The sequence below is a fragment of the Solanum verrucosum genome, unplaced genomic scaffold, assembly GCF_900185275.1.
Source record: "Solanum verrucosum unplaced genomic scaffold, falcon-dt-bn FXZP01000886.1, whole genome shotgun sequence".
In the NCBI taxonomy this organism is placed as follows: domain Eukaryota; kingdom Viridiplantae; phylum Streptophyta; class Magnoliopsida; order Solanales; family Solanaceae; genus Solanum; species Solanum verrucosum.
Window position 1 is genome coordinate 6,222 of NW_026019777.1, and position 6,221 is coordinate 12,442.

Here is a 6,221-nt window from a genome sequence, read left to right on the forward strand (position 1 = left end):
ATCTCCCGAGGCAAATAGTGATCTATGAAAGCTTCTACAAAGCTATCCCAAGTGGGTAGAGATGTATCTTTTCCCCTAGATCTCTCCCAGCTTTCATACCAAATACTGCAACATCACGCAATCAAAATGCTGCTAACTCAACTGACTCAGTCGATGAGACATGCATGACTCTGAAGATCCTATGAAGCTGATCAACAAAATGTTGAAGGTCCTCTTTGTGACCTGTCCCTGTAAACTTTGGAGGATTCAAGGCAAGAAATTCACGAACTCTCAAACTTTCGAGCCCTTCAGAAGGTCCGGCAATATCTAGCACAACTGGCTGGCGCTGTGAAGTTACTAACTGTGCTAACATATACAGTACACTTTTTAAATCTTGATCAGATGGAATATGAGGGACTAGAGGTGGTACTGCTGGTGGAGCCGGGGGTCCTGTATCCCTCGGAGGCTCATATAGCAGTTGAGAAGCTATAGGGGGCTCAGAAGATGTCTCCCCCTAGGTCTCACAATAGGCTGCCTCCACCTGTGGTACCTTGCCAGTACCCTCGCCTGCAGTTGTATCTAGTCCCTAGCTAATGGTAGTCTATCTGGTGTCAGCCATCTCTATCTGCATATAAATATAAATGATAAGCCATAAACATCCACCCTTAAGACACCGTTCTATAGCATAAGGTGAGTAAAAGAAGGATAGTCATTCTAACATGTCCGGTAGCTTCTTGTTTATCGAATGTGGTGCACAACACATTTATAAACAAGGCTCTACTAGACACGGCTTGCAGACTCCCTAGGATACGACGTTGCTCTGATACCAAGTTTGTAACGCCCCAAACTCGAGGGGCGCAACTAGCTCCTAATGCCAAAACTCAGGCCCAAGCCGACCCTGCTGAACCATTTTCTACTAGCGCACGACACCCACACGCAATCAAAAAATCAAACAAGTATATCTCGGCTTAAAACTAAGCCATCGGCCGGCAAGGCCCCTGTCAACTGATCTATAAAGTAAACAACTACTCCCAGGAAATCATAAAAATAAATAGCCAACTAGAACAGAAGTTCTGATTGGGCCGTTGAGGCCACCATGATATCTATACCAAAACTAAAAGCATGTAAATATCAGTACAATACATCAAACAGCTCACAAGCTTCAGCAAACCAACAACATAGGCCAGCATGGCCATAACGTAGCTATAAACCCCACACACTAGTCTGCAAGCCTCTAAGAGTAGTAAAGATTGGTGGGGTAAAGCCCCAACCTACCCATGAGAATATATACAACAAAAGGTAACAAACCTCCCAACTCTGGCAGCTCCGGAGGAAAAGGGGCTGACCAACCAGAAAAAAGTCAATCATGTTGATAAGGAGGTCTACTCGGTCGTCTTTTAGGACCTGCATACATGAATGCAGCACCCCTAAGGCAATGGGACGTCAGTACAAAATAATGTACAGAGTATGAAAGGCAATAGACTATGATAAGGTATCCTGATATACTGGAATATTCTGATAAATAAATTAAGGATAAGATAATTGTACTGACCTGCTTATAAATCTAAATTTATCAAAAATAATAAAACAACAACCTAACCAAGCCTCCATAAGCTCGGCAGGTACAAACAGCACACAAGACCACCTACTCAGGCCCCCATGAGCCTGGAAGGTGCCAATCAGCCTGTATACCCCTATCGGTAGTCTCCTAGCCCCGCAGGCAATCACATAGCCCTGTTAGGCATCAACATAGCTTATAGACAACTCATAACTCTCTTAGGCAACAACATGGACCTGTAGGAAAAACATAACCTTCTTAGGCGTCAATATATATCCCTATAGGCAACTCATAGCCCTTCTAGGCATCAATATAGCCCCGTAGGTAATTCATAGCCCTTTTAGGCATCCATATAGCCCTGTAGGCAGAATATAACCCTGTTAAGCATAGATCATATTCCTGCAGCTAACCACAATAGCCCAAAGGCAACAATAACAATCCAACAGCTAAAAGTGAGCAATTTAGTTATATGCAACCTATACAAATAGCCTCTAAGTGGTGTCCAACATACGAATGCTACTACTGAATAAGAATCCCGATAAGAGAGGATTATACGCACTCGAGCAGCCAACGATCAACAATAATGGCTACAAGTAAAACAACGATAACACTCAATTAAATTGCTCCTAAGCTTTAAGGAAACATGTCATAGGAAGAGAATAGCCTTAATATACCTTTTTTTCTAAATTCACGTGGCCTAACGACTTTAACTCATAACTCCCTCGATACTACAACAAGGTAGGACCATAATCAACATACAAAAATAAAAGATACTAAGACAATATGATAAAAGATATGTATTTCCATCGCAAATTGATGTTTGCTGCTTATAAATGCTAAATTCGATGAAAGAAGGGTCTTACCTCGATCTTAGGTTCGTAATTCACCTCAAAACCTTCAAATATATTCAAACCCCTACTGTCCCAACACTAAAGTGTGATATGCTACGCAATCGATAAAATAAATTATACCACGATGATGAGTCCAACACGTAGAACAACTTTCGTCAAGGACTTAAGTCGAGAAAATTAATACTTCACTTGATCCTAGAAATGTGTTTCTCTAATTTCTCTGGTTATTAGCTTAAAATGAAGAAAAAATTCGAAGAAGAAGATATATGCAACTTTCCACCGACCTAGGGCCCCACCTCACGTGCTTGCTTGCGCGGTCCTACGAAAATGCAAATATCTCTCTATTCTGAAGTCGTATAAACAAATGGTTTGATGTGTTAGAAACTAGACTCGTAGACCTTCGATTCGATAGTTTCTAGGCCCCATAACTCTTTATATATTGGGAGAAAATTTTCAAGACATTTGACCCAAATTTCAAAGAAATCATTAAGAAGGAACTTATGATAACTTCCGCCAACTTTTATTTTGCCACTTACCTAACTTCAAAACTTGAGATACAACACTTGAACACTTAAAATAGGACATACCACATCATTCTTAATTTATTACCCACCCTCCTTGTCTTTCCATGTAGATACGAGTAAGTTTAGACGTTTCAGAAAGTTGGGGTGTTACATGAATTTATTTCTAAATCGTACCATTCTATTCTTTCGTAGTCTAAATCATGTAAGTCTATTTCATACCATTGTTGGTTTAATATATCTTTTGATTCGTTATCATTAAATATTTTTTCCCATATGGTCCTTCTTAATTCAATTATTTTTATATCTTTAAGTATATATAATATTAAAGTTTCGTTGTTTTTTCTCATTTCGTAAGTGGTCATGTTCTTTATCAAGCAGATTTTTTATTTCAAATTATTCTTTCCTATCATATTCATAATTGATTAAATTCATATTAAATCATTATGAACTAGATTATCTTTATCATGCTTTCCTGTCACTACTAGCATCGTACTTTAGCGGATACTTCCTTCTTATCAGCGCCTCAACTTTGTTTACTCCCCTAAACGGCTCCCTCGCCTACCGGTTTCAACGTTAGGATGACATAGTATAGAAGTTTTCTCCATGTTTCCAGTGTGCTAATAAACTAGACATCATGATTTAAATAATTCTAATACATAATAACTAACATAAATTTATTCAATCATATATATGATATTCAGGAATATATTAAATTAGTTCCGCATATTTTTTGAACAATATACCTTTTTCTCTTGCTTAGCCATGCTATCTGAAATATCTTATTGGATTTCAGATTTATCCATTAATTTTTAATTATTTAGTATCTTAAGAGAGTTTTTTGAAAGGAGAGTTTTTATTTAGGCGTTGCCTGCCTTTCAATGTTTACGACTAAGTCTTTATATAGACATACAAATTTACTATTCTAAACACATATCCTAATACGTTTTTTACACCTGTCCATTACTATTTACTACTATTCATGAATAGTTTCCTATTCTAATCTACTACTATCTTATTAAGACTTACTTACAACCTTGTCTCCTAACTTTTACACTTGTCCTTAATATGCACAATGCACTTATTGACTATTTTACACTACCTTGTCTTTTTACAATAATAATGCATGACTAATAATTTACATTGTCACGTTATTTTACATAACTTAGTCAAAAGACTTTAGCTTTCCTTATCCTTTCTGCCGCTGCATCTTATCTTTTTTGTCCATATCTTATCTTCATCGTCTTTTTTTTACTCTAAATCGACATCTGAAATTATGTTATCTTCACCGTTACATTTTGAACATATGTGGTCAAGGTATTTGTGTCCAATTAGTTTGCAATATCTAGTTAATAACTCCGTTGAAATAAATCCTGCTTTTAGTGCTCTCGTCGTAGGTCGTTCTTCTGGCTTAAGTAATGACAAAATCCATCTCTGGACTTCATCCATATCTTTTTTCCTTAGCTCCCTTGAATTGGAATAAATCATTAGCTGATCTCTTGCATAGTAGCTCCATATAGCGTTTCCGTTTAAATAATTATTTGCTAACTCCTGTATGATATTTAATATACCAATTATTCTTTTGTTGGCATAAAAACTTGGTATCTCTATTTTGCATATCTCTTCTTGTTGTCTGATGTCCTCGGGTATAATCATATCTTTAGTCAGTCCTATCTTGATAACCTGTATTGGAGGTTTTATTTCCTCGTAAAATATCTCCGATGGTGCTGTATAAAATTTTACATAAAATAAATTTCCTTTTGTCACCCTTTTGTATGTGACGAATGCTTTGTGTAGCTCCGGTATTCCACTAACTTCTTCTCCGTCATATGTGTATACGGTATTTAACAGTCCGTAGTTGTAACATGTTCTTACTAAATTAGCGTTAGTTTTTGGTCGTGCAATTAACTTGTTATATCCTTGTAACTTTTGTGTCAAATAATCTTGGTTTGGTTCTTTTGTAGTTGATATGGGGTTGCAGTTTAAATAAGTTTGGATTTTGTGTATATTTTCGATATAGGTTCGTGTGATGTAGTTATATGTCTTTTTCTCATTTTGGTTTTACAAACTATCAGCGTATGTAGATGTTTGTGGTTCTATGGACATATGTCTAGGTGTCCTTTGGATAAATAGTTTTGCGAATAGCTGGTTTAAGTTTAATTTTTTATGTTGTTTATCGCTAACTTGTTTGCTTGTACATGCAGCTGTATTTAAACAAACATTATGGGTTTTAAGGAGTTTCCCATCGTCTCCTTTTAGCTCTGGGTTTTTGTCGTCTTCCGATCGATGTAGCTCCGCATTTTTATAGTCATGCTGCTAACTAGCTTTAGACTTCACATTATCTTCATTAGTCTTTAGCTTTTGTATCTTGTTGTCCATACTATCCACTTTTGTACAAACTGTAGTAATAGCTTTGAGTATCTTTTCGATTGTATCTTCTACCTCAGTCTCAGTCTGAGTAGCTTTGTCGTGATAGGTAATCTGCAATAACATTCTTATCAGTTTTTATTACTTTAATTGTGAATGTAAAATTTAATATATTTAATACCAATCTCCTTATTTCTTTTGTTGTTACCAAATCTTGTATTTTTCTTGTTAGCTACCATTTTACTTGTGTATTATCTGTTCTTATAATAAATTCGTTATATACAATATATGGTTCAAATGATAATAAACACTTATACACTGAATAAAAATTTTTTCTATTTATTTCAGTATTATTAAATGTTCCTAAATAATACCTACAATGATGTTCTATCGTATTGCCATCATATCTGTATTTTAATATTCCTCCATAACTTTTTTCACTCGCATCTGATTCTACTATATAAGTAAAATTTTTGTTTTCATCAGGAAATATAGTTTAGGTAAGTTTTTACATAATAATTTTAGCCTTTTGTATTTGTATTTGGTCTTTTTTATCAAACTGATATTCTATATCTTTCTTTAATTTTTGTTGTAATGGTTTTAAATTCTCTGCTAATTTTGGTATGTATTCTCTTACTTGATTTACTAGTCCTAAGAATGATTGTATTTTCTTTTTTTGTGTCTAGTTGCTCATTTGAGTTAATTATTTTTTGTACTATATGTTTTTGCATTTTTATTCCCTTTTCATCAATTTGTATTCCTAAGAATTCTATTTGATTTTTCATTATATCTGCTTTCTTTTTACTTAGACTTATACCTGAATATTCTATGATGTGTATAAATTTTTCTAATAATCTTATATGTTCATCTTGTGTTTTGGAATATAATAATATATCATCAATGTACACTACACAATTTTCTATTTGTTTAAAGTAATTGTCCATA